The following is a 20,819-nucleotide window of genomic DNA, read 5'->3' as shown; positions in this document are numbered from 1 at the left end:
CGACTAGTGTGTATTTACTAGCTTTAAGTTTAGCACATTTTCTCTATACACAGAGTGCTACTATACTAAGTATTCATTCATCTGGTATAGCTGTTTCATACATACTCTAATCAAAGAACTGACTTTCGTATATGCCCAGAAATTTTACGCATCCCAGCAGCATTTCTAGTTTTAAATTTTTGTGTATTACATTCAATGTTCCGTATAGTGGATATTGTAAAGTAATTTCAAAGGATTAGGAGAAATTGTCAACTGCGTCAGGTACTGCAAAAGGACATGACCAAACCATTGGTGACATATCCTATGCGTCACGAATGACGACTGCGATTCCCACCGACTAATGAAGTATACACATTCTCATGCTGTGTAATTGCTACTTCATACCTTTCTTAATCTGTCAACATTCAACACCGTACACAGCAACAAGCCGTAGTAACACGGCTGAAAGTAATTCCAGTATCAAGGAAGACAATGTACACTGCCGGCTGGTGCTCTCAGTGCTTTTCAATTAGCATTCTGGCAGTGAAAATTGCATGAGTTGTTCCAACACCCTTAATGAAGATGCATTGTATAGCAATAATGCCGGCGATTTCACCCAGTCAATAATGAAGGCTACTCTAAAAGATCTTCTCATGTACAATTGGGTGCAATTTGGATGGTAATTTGCACATTCTGCTGAATCGTCATTTTGCTCAAAAATAGGCACAAGGATGTTTACAGCCCAATGACTGGGAACAGAGCCAGAGTCAACTCTGGCACTGAATAAGCTTGTCAGCCAGTTGATAATGAGTTCTTTAAACTGCCTCATCTTCCAACGATACAAAAAGCAAAGTCTCTCACTGATGGACAAAGGAAAAGAGACAACAATCAAGAAAAAGGTTTATCACAATAGTTCTATGAACTTTGACTGTCCTACATCAACACAGATCTATCCATATTAAGAAACAAAGTACAAATTTATGTGAAGATAAACCGACGTCCAGAATTATCGCATGGAATATTTGGAAGCTAATACTCAGAGAAGTGTACGAAAATACTAGTAAATTGCAGGGTATATGAAGTAAACGGGAATCATGCATCAAAGGTATCTGGGCATAGAGAAATACTCACGGGTCAATTTATCTCCAAAATGAGGAGACTGGGTTGGATCAAAAACATTTCAATGACACATGGGTGAAATATCAATTAAGAAATAGTAAATGTAATGATTATCATTATTTTACTGTAAAACCAATTCTAGTATTAACATTAACAGCTAAACGACAGCTGGCCATCTCAGAGAAGTTAACTGTTAATAATGTAGAATGACACTGCGTAAGCACTGTACAAGTCTACAGATAATTTCACCTTAAAGTTCTACACAACAATCTATACTGAAAATGCGATTTTCACACCACACACAGGATTTCTGCAAACCAATTTTACTAATTCAACAAGGCATCAATAAATCAAAATAATGCACTTTTAATACTTCTGTATAATTAATACAGCAGTATATAGGCTACTGTGGAAATAAATCTTTCATCTACAACACACTGCACCCGAAAATGGCATGATTGGAGTTAAAATAGAGATTGCCGCAAAAGCTTAATTTAATTCGGTCAATGGGTCATTTATAACAGCTCTGGTGAAGGCCAAGATCTGATAACCTTGGAGAAATTCGCCTTTAAGCTCATAGCTGCATGGTCGTGTGGCGACCCGTCCCTATTTTCTTATTGGTCAGGAGGTTAACATGCGACAGATATGAACAGTTAAAATTTTCAAGGCTAACACCGCCCGGCAAGTTTTTAGAATTCTTCACAAGACCAGTTTTGAACCATGATACTATAAGAAGACGTGAAGAAATGTATGATTGGTTTCCTACTAATCAAACCTTCTAGACTGAGGACTGATAAAATCAGTGTGAAACCGACGCTCAACTTACTCAGATTTTACTCTACTGTTTTCATACTGCTCTACTTTAAAGCACTACTTCACTTCGCTTTCCCACTATAATTCGACAAGATATTCAATGCCAAACGTCGTTTATTAGCCGTGATGTCTTACAAAGGGAACACATTATTTCGCCTTCTGCGCGACATAACCACTACAAAATTAATTCCAGAACACATGTGGTGTGCAAATCATCTGAACCCGCAAGTTACCTGTCGACTGACATTTAAATAGGCATGGTTGGAACACATATTAATGTGCCATTTTAGTTTCAGTTTGTGTCAGTATGTGTATATGTGTGTGAGTGGAAGCCTACTGTTACAAGAAGCCTGCAAGACAACGAACAAGGGGAATCATCATGCTGCTTGCAAGAGGAATCTCTACTTTCATCATGGTGCACCTTGCAAGGGATATTACTTCCGGAATGTGCCACTAAAAGGGGAGATCCCACAACACCCTAAAGGGTGCTAAAGGGACCATCCGTGAGACGTTGCCAGCCAGGACTTAATCAACTTCCATCATAAAAGGTAGAGAACCTTTTAATATTAATTTCCTTTTCAGAAGGACTTCATTCTTGAAATAATATCTTCTAATATTTTGTGTTGTTACAGATTCTTACCGCTTCTCATCTACTTATTGGTGTTGGTAAATTTTTTGAATGATTGAAATACACTCATGTCCATAAAATCCAGAGCACCTTGAAAGACTAGGAATAGGAAGTTCATATTCACACGACATATGCATTAGTATGTTCTGAAGAAACGATTAGCATTTGAAACATGCCGATCCTCAGGTTCAAGGTCCACATCGATATCCGTGCGCACAACCACGGACTCGTAAATTGTGTCTGCGGCTCTCGTTGTCACTATAAACCAAAGGTAATGGATCAGCGTGACTTGAGCAGACGTGCCTGATGCCTCGCACACGTATGCAAGAAAAGTATTGTCAAGTTAGTGAGTTTGAAAGAAGGCGAATTATTGGCATGAGAGAACGTGATACATCTATCTGGTAAACTGCAGCTTGTGTGCGAAGTGTGTCGGCAGGGCAGCGGTTGTGTACAGAACGTTCATAGAAGGCCGTAAATCACAACGAGATGGGTCCGGTCACACCAACCAGAGAAGATCGTCACCTCATCCGGATGGCATTGCAGAACAGATTTGCGTCTTCCTCGGCTCTGGCGCAACAGTGGAACACATCGTTCACTACCAGGAGTGACAATCCGTCCCCGTTGATTACGATATGGGTTACCAGCGCGTCTTCCACTTCTCCGCCTAACTTTGACCAATGTGCATAAACATGCTAGACTGCAATGATGTATGAAACGACGTCACTGGGGACAGGAATGGCAGCAGATAGTGTTTTCGGACGAATCCAGGTCCTTTCTGTTTGAAATTGATGGCCGCATTTTGGTTCGCCGCAGACAGGGGGAGATGCATCACACTGACTGCTTTCACACAAGACATACAGCGCCAACTAAAGGCGTTATGGTGTGGGGTGCTATTGGGTACAACCACAAATCAGAGTTGGTGTGTGTCCAGGTCAATGTTACCAGTTTGACCTACGTGAATGGCATCCTGCGAATTTAGCCACACCCTTTCTGCACAACACCCCAGACGCCTTATTTCAGCAGGTCAATGCACGACCACATGTCGCTGCATGAACACGTGCTTTCTTGTTGTCACAGAATGTCAGACGGTTGCCCTGGCCCACCTGATCATTGGACTTGGCGCTAATTGAAAATGTGTGAGATATGGTGGAAGGACGGGTTTGGAGCTCTGACCCAATGCCAACCACCAAAGATGAACTGTGGAGCCAGGTGAATTCAGCATGGATGACTATAACCCAGGACCCCATCTGTGCCTTATACGTGTTGATGCCATCACACATGGAATAAGTTATCAGTGCCCCTGGAGGACTCAGCGCCTACTAGGCAACGCGGCACATGCCAAACCTGGAGTACTGAAATGCTAATCGTTTCTGCAGAAAATACTAATGAACATGTCCTGTGAATATGAACTTCCTACCTCTAGTCTTTCAAGGTATTCTGTTGTTAATGAACATGAGTGTACTTCTTTTTTTTTTTTTTTGCTACTTGCTTTACGTCGCACCGACACAGATATGTCTTATGGCGACGATGAGTGTACTTCTAAGAGTTGAAATGTGTTGATATTGTAATAGTTCTATTATTTGAATTTCATTAACAACGTAGTGCACTAACAATTAAGTGTTAAAAATCACAGACCAATTTGTTTAACTTAGAACCTAAAACACTAACAGGGATGGATACGGTGCATTCCTTTGTGAATTTTTTACATAATATTACACCTCATCTTGCATAATTTCATCAATGAAGTATAAATTGTCACCCAAATGTTACTTATGTACATTCGGAACTAAACTTATGATATAAAGGTAAGTTATGTTAAAAGTAATGAACGTGGATGTAAATGAAGGAGTGTTAATAATAGGCTTTAATAACATACGATGCTCTATTTAAGAAGGCGGTTAGTGCTCAATGGAAATAGCCTAGCCTTCTTAAGTGACAGAATGGAATGATAGCTCATATTTATGAACAGTGAGGAAGTAGCAACCAATATTGCATTATGGAGAGTATATTATTGAGCATATGAAGCGAAGAGCACAGTTTAAGGTAATAAATCACTCTCTGTGCTCACTCAACAACACCAAGCTTGTCTAATTAAGGAAACGTATCTAATTAATGCAAATATTAAACCATTATTAGGCTATCTTGTATAATGTGGGAAGATAGATTGACAAATCATCTTAATGTGCTAAAGTGATCATTCTTCTAGTTATTCGATCATGATTCTTATAGCGAGAGTGACATAAGTTCTCGAATGTTCAATAAATGATGAAGAACACAAGTAATGTAATAATCATGCCTAACTAAAATGATTAACCTCACATGACCTAACTTTTGGAGGGTGGGGGTATTTGAAAAGTAGGGCTTAGCCAAGAATGCAAACTTAACCTAACATGCATGGATTCGACTCGAGGCCTAACATCACAGGCCATGGACTCAACCCTAGGCTTAACCTTACAAGGTCATTAGCTTTACAGACTCAAGTTTGATGTCCAGGAGTGCTGGCTTAAGCTATCAAGCACGGATTTGCTGCCCGGCTTAAGCTTACAAGGGCGTTACAGACTCGAGTTTGACATTCAACCCCAGGCTTAACGTAACTAGACAAGATGAGACATGGTGCATGGGCTTTAGGAGCTGAGCTTCGTAGTGCATGGCGGCCATTCACATTATTTTAATAAGACAAGACAGATGGTGTAAAGCTTAATACATGTGCTTTATTCATGGGGGCATAACGCGGAAAGGTGACATCAGGTCATGGAGCTGAGTGACTGCAAAAGGCCAAAAGGGCTACAAACTAAAGGGCAAAAGGGAATGAGGAATGGTCTAGGGCTCAGATCTGAATGTGGAACAAGATGATCGTATGGGACTGTGGAGATGGTGAAAGGTTTAACACATGTGCACTATTCATAGGGTCATACCTCTATAAAGCTATTTCAAGGTCCTCAAGCTGAGCGGCTGCAGAGTCACAGATGTTGTTGCGTAATGTACTGCTGGTTTTTAGTGTTTGGAACTCTAAATGTTTATTTTAACAATTCGAGCTCAGAAATTTGAATTTTAGAATTATTCTAGAATTTTTTTTTGCTAGTTGTTTTACGTCGCACCGACACAAATAGGTCTTATGGCGACGATGGGACAGGAAAGAGCTAGGAGTGGGAAGGAAGCGGCCGTGGCCTTTATTAAGGTACAGCCCCAGCATTTGCCTGGTGTGAAAATGGGAACCACGGAAAACCATTTTCTAGAATTCTAGAAATATAATACTGTTGATATCACTTAAGAGATTAAAACTTAAGCGTAACTAAATTATTGTGTGTTAAGTTCAGAAACACCCAACTTTTGAGCTACAAGAAATGAAAATTTCGCCGACCCGACTAGGATTTGAACCCGAGACTCATTTACTTGGGAAGCAAACAACCATGCTAACTAAATGACTGTACATTAACAGCTTATGTATTTCACTGAAGCACCTAGTTTAGCGTAACAAGATTCAAAGGAAAAATCACTAGCAATACTAGGATTTGAACATGGAGCACGCTTGGACCCAAAGCTGAAGTGCTATTCAAATATCTAACTCCAAAAATTCAAACTTCTAATTCTGAGCAAAGAAAACAATCGCTGATTTGGGTTCTCAAACCTGGAGCTAACTTCGACTCAGAACGAAAGGACTTAAGTTCATAAGAAGAAAAAATGTTGAAAGACCTCAACCTGACCCGGAGTCGATGACAAGCTTTTCTTTCACTGAAGACTAAGTGTGAACGATTGGCACAAACTATGTTAACTGAATGTGGAAAGAGAATGCAACAAATTTTGTATTAAGTAAGGTCGTGACACATGTACGTCTCAGCAAAAATGAAATTGATTGTAGGAACATTCTGATTAGACTTGGAAATTTTTGCTGTGACATGAAATACAAAGTTCTTTGTTTTTGCAATTAGCCTAATATGCACATCTCAGAAAAAGAACATTGGCGGTACGAGCAAGTTGACCAGACTTGGAGGTAACTTAATTGCTAAGACAGGGAATACAAAGTTTATTGTTCTCGCATCGAACTGTGGGCTGCAGATTTGAAACCTGCTGAAATGTTTACATCACATGGTACCTAACATTAGAGCAGGGAGCAATTAAAAAATCCCCAGGCCACCTGGTAATCAAATTCAGCAAACATTCCCTTGGACTGTTGACTATCATAATAGCTCAAGGATTCAATACACACAACCATCGAGCTAAAATAAATTAAAAATCACCGACCAGACTAGGAATCGAACCAGTGGCTTCTTTACATTGGCAAGAAACAAGAATGCTAACCAAAGGACTGTACATTAAAAGCTTGTTCGTTTAATTGAAACACATCAAATTCGAGTTCCTTTCACGGGGGTGGGGGGGCGCAATAATAATATTCTTTTTACGTCTTACTAACTACACTCGAAAGTTTGAAAAGTTTGCAATAATAATTTTGAAGAACAAAAGTGCTTTCATGCTGAATACTCAAAGTTCACGCACAATAAGAAACATAAGGCCAGCACTTTAACCTCTTGAGCTACTCAGCTCCGCAATGAATTTGCTAAGTGCAGAAATTTCAATCCCCGCTTTAAACAATTTTTCAAGATGCCAATGTGCCAGAATTTAGTCCTGCAAGCTTTCCTTCATGTGCCAGTAAATCTAACGAAACAAGGCGGACGTATTTGAACACTTTCAAATACCATTGGGCTGAGCTAGAATAAAACCTGCCAAGTTGGGGTTAGAAGGCTAGCGCCTTAACCGTTTGAGCTACTCAGCTCTGCTATTCAATTATTAAGTACCATAAAAACACACACTAATAATGATGATAATAATAAATTGGAGAATCCAACCCACTAACAAATGTTACAGTTTTCGTGTTTTTATTGTTGGCGAAAAACATTACAAAATGAGGATCGGGATAAGGTTAACTATGCAGGGAGCCACAGCTGAGTACTCTCTAACACTACTGATGAATGATACAAGGAGAAGAAGAGAAGGAGGAAAGGCCAGGATGAGGAGAAGGTGAATAAGAAGAAATCTGTCGCTCTACAAGCTCGTTTCATAGAGATATTTTTAGCACATACTTTTAAATCTTCCTCGGTTTGATATCCCTCTGACCTCCTGCAAAAGGAATTTCCATTCACGGCTGGCCACAACAGTGAAGGAATTATTGTAGGTAAATGATTTTTGCTTAGGAATAGCGAGCAATGTCGAGCTCAGCGCTCTGGTGTTTTTATCATGGTGTTCAGAAAGGCTATGAAATTGTTCATACAAGTAAGATGGGGATTGTAAGGTAAGGATTTGATGCAATGAAGTTAGGGCATGCAGCTTGCGTATGTCTTCAAGGCGTAGCCATCCGAGGTCGACATAAGACTGGGTAAAATGATCTGAAAATTTCAGATTAAATATAAATCTTACACAGCCATTCTGTGCACATCGTAGTTTATCCCGAAGTTCGGTTTTCATGCCTTTGTAAACTACGTCACAATAATCGAATATTGGAAGAACGATGGTTTCAACTAGTTTCTTCCTTAAACTGAATGGGGAAAGTAAATTTGAAATTGTTCAATAGGTGCAGCATCGCGAAAAATCGTCTACTCACAGATATTGTCTGATCCGTCCACGAGAAGTGCTGTTCAATGACCACTCCGAGACTTTTTAGAGTAAAGCTTGCTTTTGAAGTCATACCTGAGGAGTGGACATGCAGTAATTAGTGGAAATAAGTCTTGATTGGGCAACTGCTATGGTTTGGGATGTTTTGGGTTTAAAATAAGTCCATGCTGGGAAGATCATTAGCTTATGGCTTCTAGTGTGCCGTATTCATGTGTGACATATGCTACAGCGCAAACAAAACCAACTAGCACGAGGTCCGGAAACATGGCGCCGGAGCAGTTTAGACGAGGACTGGTTTATAAATGTCGAATACGCAATGAAGTGATTGTGAAGAAAGGACTTTACTTTCATCTCTAAGTGGAGAAAACGTGTATATATGTGTAAATATTGTTAGAATAAAATCAAATGTAAAATGTAGAATGTATGAAAACAAGACGAAACCAAAGATTGAACACATAGGGTAATGTTACGGAGTATAAAATATCGATATTTGTTAATAAGAACGGTAGCGACATCTAGGTGTCAGTTGATGTAAGTAAACACCTAAGATAGAGTTCCACATCTAGTATCTAATTTTGTTATTCTATGACTTGTGTAAAACGTTAAAAGTATTCTTGTTCATTGTTAATGTCAATGTGATGGTAGTATGGAAATGATACGTAAAAATTAGAAATTGTATGCAAAAGGAAGTTATTAGGGGATATGTATATGCAGTTAAGCGAATGCACCTGGCCTAAAATAACGGTGATATGCTTATGATTGTATAAAGGCCAAGCCATTACAGAAGGAGCAATACGATATATAATAGAGATTGTCCGTATCGTGAATAACTTCTGATTATATGAAGTGTATGCGTAATTGATTTACTAGTGGCTCTGTGTGTTGTCAAAGAACTAATATTAACCTTCTTCAGGTGTAATCTGCATGAGTCTAAAATGATGTTGTCAGAAATCTATTCAAGAAGTACTAATTCACAGGAGAATATGGAGTGCTAAATCATGTACGAGTAGGTCCAGCTGTGATGATGGAGTGGTTACCGGGATGGATAACCTAAGCCAGTGATTCATATAACCCTGGCCATTCAAGTCAGTAACTGCCTTCCATTATAATGATGTCTTTTTACTGTGTGCACTTTATTTGATGCAACACGCATCTGTATTTTATTTTAGTTACTAGTTTCTTTAATGTAGGTAGTAATGTATATGTAGTACATGTTATGAAGTAGTTCGCCAAAACGTAATAGTAATTACACCTCGAGCGGGGTGATATTATGTTATTTGGTATATAGGAATTCTCATATGCGTTTGGCGACTCGGCATTCGAAATGATACGATACCATGCGAGTGAATGAATGGTTATGTTAGTGGATGACTTCGACATCGCTTATATTATGTTCTAGTGCCGTGATTACTGGAAGACACGAGCCTATGTATACATATGTAACAACATTAACATAGAATCAGCATATTTATCGCGAAGCTAACCTTGGTAATGCAGGTAAGTGACACAAATGTAGTAATGTTGTGAGTAACGACACTAGTGTAAATCAACGTGAGATAATAACAATAATGACAATGATGATGGTGTGACTGTCAAATATATTAAGTACCTGCGATGATGGTGGTCATTGTGTTGATGAATAATTCAAGTGTATTAAGTGCTTGTGGTGCTAATAGTTATTATGATGATGAATAATAAAACATGGGGATGATATCGTGATATGCCACTGATGTGTGGGTTAGCTTACATACAATTTAGTGGTTGAAATAATGAAAAGTGCTGTGCTGTGTGGATTATTTAATAAGATGGGAGGTGACAATGAAGATTTATCTTGATGTCGCTACATAGAACGTATTATTTAATTGCGTTATACCAGTGTGAAATTAGATAAAGCAAAAGGAGGTGTAACACTCGTATATAAGCTAATGCTGAAATTGTAATGCCCTGGTATAAGATGATGTTAAGGTTATAATACTCTTACATGATTGAATGCTGGGATCGTAATGTTGATATGTAAGTGTAGGCTAAGATGGTAAGGCAGATAATTATTAATTGCGATGTGATGTCGGTCACAATTGTCCTATCGATTATCGTTACGTTTCGGATGTCATATTCAAAATTTATGTCAATCATTAGGGTTTTTAGTCAGTATGACGGCGACGTGTTTGAGGCGTGCATAAGGCTTACCACGCGTACGGCTTCGAGGATATATGACGTGATATTAATTAGTTAGATGTTTACTTCATGGACATGGTAGTTTAGTAGATGTAGTAGAGATGTCGTATGTGGTTTTATTAACATTTGAGTGTATATATTCTTGTCCTTATGTATATTATCTTTGATTATTTATTTTATGCATTAGCATTAAGGTAACATGATCCTCGAAGGTATGCGCGAGGATGGACGTGTAATTATTGTCGCGTTGAGGCGAACCTCATCAGGACGTACGAGTTAGTTAAGGTGGTGATGATTATTTATTTTAATTAGGTTAGGCATCACATATAAAAAGACATTATTATCAGCTGAATTTGACATGAACGAGATTCTCCTATTGAAAATCAGACATCAAATCAAAACTGAAGGAATAAGAATACCTAAAACTTGTGGAGTAAAAGAAAGAACACGGTCATAATGGTAATTTTCCAGGTTTAGGCATGTTATTGAATAAATATAGATTTAGGTTTGGAATTTCAAATAGCTATTATAAAATGAGGAATGATCAATTTGAAATCACTGCATTATGTTGAATCGGGTATAAATTAAGTAAATTACGACAGCCGTTTTATGTCATTACCAATTTGTTTTTCGGTAATATTTGAAATCTGGGTTATACTTTGGTTTCGTCTTAACTAGTAGGATCATTTATATTAATAAATATAATTCGATCCAGAATATCTCCATCTTTTCATTATAAAATAGATATACATGGCCTTACTTATGAAATTAATTCAAATTCCAAGATCATATTTGGTATAATCAATTTTAATTCAAGACAAGGTCTCGATTGTTACAAGCATGTCATAAATTATGAAAATATGTGATACAAACATAACGGCGATTGGCTTAGAAACTTTAATATAGAAATTTGATAATAAGCCGCCCGATAGGATTCCGAATCCAATTTTCCACCGTTGATGCGATTTCTATTCACCGGAACATATTAGCTAGCTGAGGCACATACAAAGTCCTGTGATCCTATGAAACAGCCCCACAACAATAAAAGAACCCGTCAAGACCCTGGGTGTACAGTGCTCCCAATGCTAACCTAAGGGGCAATGCCACGAGGAGGGCGTACTAGATCCGTGCTAATTTCCTCGATTGCTTCCGAAACGTCTGTTGGTTTTGCATGGATATACAATTGTACGTTGCCAGCAAAAATGTGACATTTACAATGAGTCAGCTGTTTAGCTCATTGATATAGACAGAAAGTGGCAAGGGAGCTAGAGTTGACCCTTGTGTTACACCTGTTTTTACATACTGCCACGAAGAAAAGGTACCCTGATTGACGACACTTTGGTGACGTTCGCGTAAATAGGCTCCCATCCATTTCAGAGTACTGTAGGAGAACCCTAGGCGATAAAGTTTGGATAGGAGCAACTCATGGTCTACAAAGTCAAATGCTTTGCTGAAGTGCAACAATACTAGAATTGTCAGCTTTTGCTCATCAGTAGCCTCATCACTCACGCTTAGTAAGGTAGTACATGTACTGTGATTTCGTCGGAAAACTGACTAATGTGGGTCTAGTATGTCGTGGTCGTTGAGATAGTTCGTGATTTGATTATGCACAATGTGTTCGAGTCCTTTGGCTGTTATAGACAGTATATTAATAGGTCTGTAGTCACTGTTTAGTCTAGGAGATTTTGTTTTTTGTAAAGGATGTACCAGGGTCATTTTACAGACAGTTGGAAATACACTGTTTTGAAGGAAGAAGTTGTATATGAATGTCAATACTGGAATAATGGTGTCGATAATTTTCTTTATCATTATAATGCATATGTTGTCCACCCCTGTGGATTTAGTTTTAATTTGCAAGAAAAGCGCTTTCACTTGCAGAGGTGAGACATAACTACAATAAAATTTGTCTCTGCCTATGCATAGTGGGTTGTAATTTGCACTCAAAAGATTTGCTTTTGCTTCTTCGTGTAACTGAACATGGGAAGACATTAAGTGATTATTGAATTCATCAACAGAAAACTCCACATCGTCTACCTTGTTCGGTTTATTTAGTCCGAATTGTCGGATTGACTTCCATAAGGTACCGGATCTTACGTATGGTTTTATAAGGTCATGGGCGTACGATAGTCGAGCGTTTCTTACTGTATCAGCCGTTTTAATACATAGTCATTTGTAATAAAGTTTTCCTCTGTCGGGTAATGTTTATATTTCCTATGAGCTGCATCCCGCTTGGCCATCATTACTTCTAATATTTTTTATCCACGGAGGAGTCTTTTAAAGATGCGTGCTGTTCATAGAGGGGCGTGTTTGTCAAAAATGTGAAATAATATGTTATTGAAAGGGTTGACCATGTTGTCAATGTTAGTTGTATGAGTTATCTCCTGCCACAGCATCGAAATAGCGTCTTTCAATAATTTTTTGATGTCAATATGGCTATAGTCTCTGTAAGTCACATATTTAGGTTTATGTTTGGGGTATTGCAGTGCGTAAGACATAAAGATAATATCATGGGCTGACAGTCCGGGAGGAGATATCTGGCCATGATGTAATACTCTGTCAGGGTTGTTCGTTACTATTACGTTCAGTAGTGTGTGTGTGAAGTTTTAGTGTGGTGAGAGGGAGACAGTAGGAGGATCGCCATACCGCATGCCAGAAACATGTTCAATAGATGGGTGGTTTTGGAAGGATCTGAATCTACAAGGTTTGTATTGAAGTCTCCCATCATTATAACATGTTTGTACATAGGTTCTGTTAAGATCTGTCTCTAAGTCATTCAAACGGTGAGCTTTAGGTGGCTTGTATACAGCACCTACTAAGCATTTCACAGTAGAGACCTGTATCTCTATGAACATGTACTCAGGTTTTCGCTCATACGGTTGAGGAGACTGACAGATAATTTGAGGTATCAAGCACGAAGAGACAAAGCACAGACCCCACCTCTCCCTTTGCCAAGTCTCTCATTCCTCAGAAGGCAGTAGCCAGATAATTCCAGATTCTTAGCCTGCTGTTTGACATTGAACCAACTTTCACTGCATAAGATTATATCAAAGGACAGTAGTATGAAAATCGCTTTTAGTTCATGTATACGAGCTTGAGAAACTAAACTCTTTGCATTAAGGTGACATGTGAAGTGCGCTTTTATGTCTATTTAGGGCTGACTGGAGAATGTGTGTTGCAGCTTCAAGGAGTGGGGATTGGGTCAATGGACTAGCAGGTAGACAGGTTGAAGGGGTGGATTGGGAAGGGGAAGTGTGACAAGGGAAAGTATTGCTATGGTCATAGGGAATACGGCTGTGGTATGCATTGCCAATTAGTAAAATAAAATTAACTAGAACACAGCATGCGACTATATCCTATGAATGGTCAGCAATTAACATATTTTAGATAGTGAAATTGTCCGTAGTAGTAATAATATTAATAATAATAATAATGTGCAACATCAGATTAGGCATACAGAATACACAAGTAAGAGCTTATTGTACGTAGTGTTGGTGTGAGATCTATGTGGACGTAATATGGAGGCCTAACTTAAGTTAGAACCAGTTAGGAAAATTAATAAAAAGGGTAAGTAGATGGACAGGTGGTAGGATCAGAAGGGAGATAAACAAATAGATATTTAGATAAATAGATAAATAAATACAGTAAATGGATAGATAAGTAGAGAGCTAGATACATAGATAAAGAGCTACTTGAAAAAACTAGGTTCTCAGCTGTGACTTATGTTGAAAGATGGGAGTGGACTCACATTGCCAAGTGATAAGGCAGCACTGCAACAGAAGCTTATGCCATAGGAAGTTCCATTAACTGGCACACTCTTAATTTCATCCCGTCGGCATTTTTGATTACGATGTCTCCTGAGTATGTCAAAGTGTTTGTACAACCAAAATGCTGAATTGCCATTTTCAAGATGGACATTCTGATAGCTATTAGATCTTCATGGATTTTCGTGGATGAGCCTTTCAGTTTCCTTTTCCTAGTGAAGATATCCTGACATGAGCGATAGGACAAAAATTTCACTAGGATAGGTCTCATTTTCCCTGGTGATCGAGGTCCTGCTCCGTGACACCTATCAATGCCAACAAGTCTAACATCTACACCTACTGCTTTGCACACGTTCAGCACTGGTTCATCACAGCTTTCGTTTGAACATACAGGGATGCCGAAAATTCTTACATTACTTCTGCTGTATTGCTCCAATGAATCACACCTGGCATCCCTATCCTTCTTCAGTTTGTGGATATCTGTCTCCTTCTTATCAAGTTTTTTAGGTAACTCTGAAAGTGTTCTGATATTAAATTTTAAACTTTTTTCAAGTTCTTTTATGACCACTTCTGTTACGCAGGTCAAAATGGCCTGCACAATTTTTTCAAGGAAGCTGTCCGAATTAATGAAGTCGTCCACACACACTTCATGAGGCAGCATATGTTGGCAGCAGTGGTAGTGGCTGGGCTTCCAACTCCATTGTTTCAGTGCGCCATTTTCTTTACAATGAAAATTTGGAACAAAAAGAAGATCAATACCGACAAAACATGTGGGTATATACAAATGTAACATTTCTGCAAGTTTTTATCACTTCCACTGCTGTATAACACCTTCAAATCACTTGATTACTGTGGAGCCTCATTCAATCACGTCCGTCACCAAACATTTCAACAGATAGGTTAGAAACTATACATGGTGCGGCCTGAACGGTGTCCTGATGCATTATACATTTACACAAGGTTTACCTACATCAGTACGTTTAATAATAATAATAATAATAATAATAATAATGAGCACTAGAATGAGTATTAAGTTTCAGCAAATTTCACACTTTCCTGCATTCTTGTTGTTGTTGATGCTTGTTGTTTAAAGCGGCCTAACATCGAAGGTCATCGGCCCATTTCCTGCATTCAGTCAGTGTTTTTTGTCAGTATATACATTTTACGAGGTAGTGCCTATCGCACATGTCATTTCAAAGTAAACAAACAGTCATCCGTTGGGTTGTGGTATTTTGCCTATACGCAAATTTTGTTGTGGAAGCAATGTATTTAAGCGATTAGAAAATTGAGAACGCAATGTAGGCCTTGCCATTCCCCAACAACACAGAATATACAATAGTAAGCAGATCAAAACATTGAAAATTCGATCGATCAGTCGATCAATCATAGTCGCTACTGCTTGCTATAGCCTATCCATATAGCTACTGATGCTATTGGTCACTTCACATTCAAGATCACACTTGTTTTCTTTAATGTTTATTCAGATTTATTTACAATTTATTCCTGGCATAAAAGACATACCCAAGATTAATTTTATAAAAATTGAAACATGTGCTTCTATTAATGGATAAACATGGTATGACCATTTCATCTGGTAGAAGAACAAATTTCGAGACTTTTTTCTGAATTCCCTGTTATTTCCTGGATTTCCTGCTATTTATTGAATTCCCTGACATTCCCCGGTTTCCCGTATGGGCGAAACTCTGTTAAACCTGTATTTGGATGGTGAGGCCAGTCTTCTTTTTTTTTTTTTTTTTGTAGAAGTGAAAAGATGTTCATGAATCTGTGTTAATGTGTATGTCTTTACTAGCTGATGTGATAACCTCCTCCTGTCTTATTAGTCAAATGGGGACGCTCATGCTTGAAGTTGGCTACAGCTTCAATGTTGAAATCTACTGTTGAGGGATGTGTGGTAAAGAATCTGTAATGAGAGGAGGGTAGGAAGATATTCAAGATTAGGAAATAAAGGTTAAATTTGACAAAAAACGCTGTGTATACATTTACTTACCCCCTCGACCTTTCTGGTGTTAACTAGTTGCCTTTGCAGCATCAGAACAAATGACACTTGCACATCTTGTATTGTATCTGTGTGGCATTTAGGGAACGGAGTGTGGCGGAGGAGAGGAGATGGGCGGAGCATTGAGTTTATGCAGTGTTGGCTGTAGGCTGAACATTTACACCGATAATGGCAAAACTTCTTTGGAGCAGCTAAAGAAATCAAGGCTTTCTCTCAAAACAACCCTCAGAAAACCAACTCTTCACACAACTGCAGGCATGAGACTGACATGGCATTTCATCCCTCCTGCAGCAACACACTTTGGTGGAATCTGGGAAGCAGCTGTCAAGAGTCTGATATATCACCTCAGAAGAGTGATGGATTCTTATCGCTTCACCAACAAAGAATGGACCACTCTCATAACACATACATCATTTCACCAAACATCTTTTAGACGTGCCTTAATTGTGTAAATTGGAATTTGTGAATTTAGATGTCTTAATTGTGCAAATTGTCATTTGTGAAATTACAACAAGTTTCCTCATATTTATAACACACGTTCCTCTATGTAACACTTTGACTAGAGTGATCAGGATCGTGATTTTATCCCTTAGGAATGAGATCATGGCTGATGATGTCCATGCAATGGGCAAAACATGTTTCCTTAAATTAGTATGACAAGATCAAAGTCTTAATATTAAGAACCCAACGTGTACTGAATACATGGATTTCAATAAACTTTTGAAACATTGTTGAATTAATGTACATTTTAATACGGTCCAGTCATGAGATTTGTGACCCACGCAGTGAAATTAAAGTCGACTGTTTGTATTGGAGATGAACCCTGTATACAAATGTTAGACTAATTTTGTGTAGGAAACTATCAACTCATATAAAAACTATACATCCAATCATACATAAGGAAGGCCATCATCTTGTCGGTGGAAGACTGCACAATACTCCAATACTAGTGGACTGGAAGAATTAGAAATTCTGCTTCATCTCACAAATATAATTATGATGGCAGAACACCTTCATCTACTTCATAATGGCACTCAACACACTGAGAGAAAAGTTTAGGATCTCATCAGCAAAGGGGACTGAAAGAAGCCACACTCATACACATCTCAAGTGTTCTAAGATGAATGCAGATAACTCAGAACAATTAATGCAAAATACACAAAGGGTGCCTCTAACCCTGACATACCCATTTGTTATAACTAGCATAGAGTATGCCTGCCCAATTCTAGTAAAAAATCGTGTGAAATCGAACAAGAGCAGACCGCCTATCTACCAAGGCTGCCTAAATAGACATGATACCTGATCTCACCACAACAACATTTCTCTCCGCACTTTATCGACTTAGTTCTCATAGAGGTCAACTCCTGAATATTTACAGCAATAATGGTCAAACTTCTTTGGAGCAGCTACAGAAATCAAGGCCTTTATACAAAACAACCCTCAAAAAACCTACTTTTCACACAACTGCAGGCATGGGACTCAAGTGGCATTTCATCCCTTCTGCAGCACCACACTGGTGGAATCTGGGAAGCAGTTGTCAAGAGTCTGATATATCAGCTCAGATGAGTGATGGGTTCTTATCGCTCCACCAACAAAGAAGGGACCATTATTAGAACACATACTCACATCCCCTCACCAAAGCTAAATGATGACCCTTTTGACACTTCCTACCTAACAACATCCCATTTCCTTATAGGAGAGACAATTACTTCACTCTCTGATCATGGTTATACGACCTTGCCCACAAGGCTATACTTTCAGCAGCTAACCCAGAACTCCCAGAAGAGATGTTGAAATGAATATCTCAATAAATGGGCAATGAAATACCCCATAGCAACATAGTCAAACTGAAAGAAGATGACACAAATGCTATGAAGTGGGCGATGACAGTGATCTAATGTGTATCCTGGTAATACCAATATAAATGGTCCGTTATTGGACATTTGGACGGACCACTTATATTGGTATTATAAATTTACTCATTCTGAACAAATGTTTGAGGTTCCCTATGGGAAACAACAATCAACATATCCTGGTAATGACGAATTCATTCACGTAACGAAAGTTCAGGTGAGTAACGGTGAACTTACTAGCCCTATTCACAAACACCATCCCTTACGAACTACGAAACATAAAGGCAAGATAACTCTTGAATTGCTTATCTATTCCTTGCATGTTGAAGTAATATTGTTCCGGGATTATCTGTGGAACGCAGAGAGGTGAAAAAAGGTGTCGGCTTTGAATGGGTCTATCTACGATATCAAAGATTAATTTAAACATTAAAATAAAGGTTATATTTCTTTTCAGATCTCAAACTTAACAAAAATTTTCACTAGGTGAAGGAACAAAATGTCAGATACAAAATAGCAAACAAAAATAGAAACGCAAGGGTTGGAAATTACAAGTTTTGAGCTTCCAGCTCCAATTTACAAGTTTACAACTTCACAAATGTTGTGTTTGTTTAGATAACGAGAGATATCTCCCAAGACACAGTTCAAGAGCACCTTGCTCCAAAGGTTACACGTACAGCCTTCCGAAGGCCCCCCAATATTACACCAATATCACGAAAGAGTTTACATGCTCTTTAAATTCAACCAAGGAGGCTATGCTCAAACCTTACAATTTCTTGCCTCTTAAGGCACAACGTACAATTTACAATTCCTTTACACAGGGGAATCTATTACCCATACTACTGGGCCTTTGTGGAAAAGAAGAACAGGATAAAATACTGGCCCAAACTCAAAATGTATGGAACCGTACACTTGCGCTCCGTTAAAACCAAGATTTAATACCCTACTTGGGCTTGTGGCCCGATGATGCAGAGGCTAGGGAATCCCACACTACTGAGGTGAATAGAAAAAGAAGTTAATGAGTGATTTACAGGAGGAAAAAAAGTTACAAAATCGTAGTCACCTCAAGATAAATTGAAGGGGAATTCGAGATGGTAAAGAATTCTCTATTCACAGATTTACAGTTTAAGTCTGTATGAAATATTACATTAGCAGAAAGAAAGTTTACGTTGTAGTAAACAGATGGTTACATAGTTAAATATAACAACCTACCCTTCGGGTGAGTTTGCGGAGATAGATACAGAGATAGAAAACTGGTGGCTTTTACCTGGGCTGATGTACTTCCTGCCGAACAATTAGGCACACCGCCTCCTCTATTAACACACACACTCAGATATTTGACGAGTTTAGACGAGGTAACTAGAAAAAGCCGCGGCATTTATACCCGAGGGGAGGGTTCGAGAAGGCATCGGACTAAATCCGACCACACCCTCTCAATTTATTGGATACTCAAGTAGATACAAGAAGCTTATGATTGGCCAGAAAATAAATACAGAAAATTTGTGAATGGCCAGACTCCAAAGCTGGCAGGATGAGAAGGAAGTGTTGCAAACCATGAACTATCAAAATACATGAAAGTCAATTTAGATGAGAAAACTTATAAACACAAGACTTCTATAAATCATTAATTATTACACCTTGCACCAGAGTGCATGACTTCAGTTTTTTGTACGGACATCTATGGAGAAAAGTTCAAACTTCTAGATGTACACCAAAACAAAACAAAGAAATCCAGTCAGTTTAAGTAACTTTAAAATAAAATATTACTCAGTTATTCAGTAGTGACATCTTCTGATTACTACTTTATGCATTAGCAGTTTCAAGTTTTGTTCAATAGATAGTGTTCCTTAAGGCACTTCTATTAAATGTGCGGGGTTGAGGTGTGCCTCCTGGTACAAATATTATAAGTCAAAATGGACTAGTAACACCACAGACCACATTAGGAAGAATAAGAATATTTTTCACTTCCCAAGAGATGGCTGCAATGTGTGTGGTATACAAGTGAATGCTGACAGTAAACAAGCATATCACCTACAACTTGTATGAACAAATTACTGCATTATCTAGAAATCAATAATTAATATAATCAATAAGATAACAAAGGTGTTTCATTTGGAAACAACTAGTAAAATATCCTGTAACAGTAACAAAACAATGTGTCTTTTAGCTACTTTGTGTTCAAAACTATTTACAAATTCAAAAGTATTAGTAGGAATGATACCAGATCCCAAATAACATAGAATAGAGGTCTTTGGAATAATCCTAACTGCTGCACAAATCATAACGCAAGATTGTGGAACAACTTGAAGGAAAAGTGAAAACTAGGTAAGTAAACAGACAATCTCATAAAAAAGTATATTTTCTGTAGGACTATCACTCATGTACCCTGAAATGAAGGATCAAACCCTGGTATCTGTTGAGCAATTTTCTACCCAGTTCCACTTCCTGATGATGGTTTATCAAATTATGTACATTACCTCACGAGAGTTTTCCTGCGATGACCCTGGCTCTGTTAACTCTGATTTAACTTCTTCTTTCAGAGCTATCACTTCTGATACGTGTTCAAAATTTTCCTGTGGAAAATAAGATATATTAGGTATGCTCATACCACACATCTACAAATACTGTCACCAACAAATGAGCATGTTAATTCATTGATTTCCAGTATTAGAGTTACTTTCAGAATTTCACTGATGCTTAAGGATGATTTCTACCAGCAAAGAACTGTTATAACCAAAGGCTGTACTGAGAATGGTGTTACTATTCTTGCCCACTCCTTATGTCAGAGAAAGGATGAGATGGAGAACAAAATATAAAATGCAAAATATTTTCTAGCCATATCAGAAGATATAATACCAGGGATGGAATTG

This window comes from Anabrus simplex, chromosome X (assembly GCF_040414725.1).
Source record: "Anabrus simplex isolate iqAnaSimp1 chromosome X, ASM4041472v1, whole genome shotgun sequence".
NCBI classification, from domain to species: domain Eukaryota; kingdom Metazoa; phylum Arthropoda; class Insecta; order Orthoptera; family Tettigoniidae; genus Anabrus; species Anabrus simplex.
Note: the sequence above shows the minus strand (reverse complement) of the source record.